The sequence below is a fragment of the Rhinopithecus bieti genome, unplaced genomic scaffold (genome assembly GCF_001698545.2).
Source record: "Rhinopithecus bieti isolate Rb0 unplaced genomic scaffold, ASM169854v2 scaffold_14148, whole genome shotgun sequence".
Lineage (NCBI taxonomy): Eukaryota > Metazoa > Chordata > Mammalia > Primates > Cercopithecidae > Rhinopithecus > Rhinopithecus bieti.
The window spans coordinates 1-443 of record NW_016885569.1 but is presented as its reverse complement, the minus strand read 5'-3'; the positions used below and the strand labels follow the sequence as shown (position 1 = coordinate 443).

At 55.5% G+C, this 443-nt stretch overlaps 1 pseudogene across 1 annotated transcript; it reads right to left on the bottom strand.

Moving 5' to 3' along the window:
* Positions 1-6: 6 nt before the first annotated feature.
* LOC108525835 (rho GTPase-activating protein 17 pseudogene) lies at positions 7-437 on the bottom strand (annotated as a pseudogene). The gene has a single exon (XR_001884354.1). The product of XR_001884354.1 is annotated as a rho GTPase-activating protein 17 pseudogene (transcript).
* Between the last annotated feature and the right edge of the window lie 6 nt (positions 438-443).

The window sequence follows — 443 nt, the reverse complement described above, 5'->3', positions numbered from 1 at the left end:
CGGCGCAGAGTATGCGGGCTGGGCCCCGCAGCACTGTGAGGTGGGCCCAGGGAGAGCTGGTGGGAGCTGGCAGCTGCCTGGGCCTGGTTTTGGCCAGAGGCTATCTGACTGTTGTTTCTCCCTGGTGCTGGCGCAGCTGCAGACACAGGGTCCTTGGGTTTGGGAGGACTTTCCTTCTTCATCAAGTCTCCTTCCATCACCGCCATGCTAGCAGGCCGCTTCCTCTCCAGCGTCCCCGAGTCAGAGTCGTTTCCAGTGTGGGAAGAGTGATTAGAATTCGGGGTGGTGAGAGGTACAAATGCTTCCGATACATTAAATTCCACCTCTTCAGGGAAGAACCAGTCGGCATGCTGAATGATGGGTTCAATCACTGCAACCACATGGACGGATGTGGCTGCTGCCATTTCAGCAAGTGTTCCTTCATTTTGGCCCATAATAAGTTA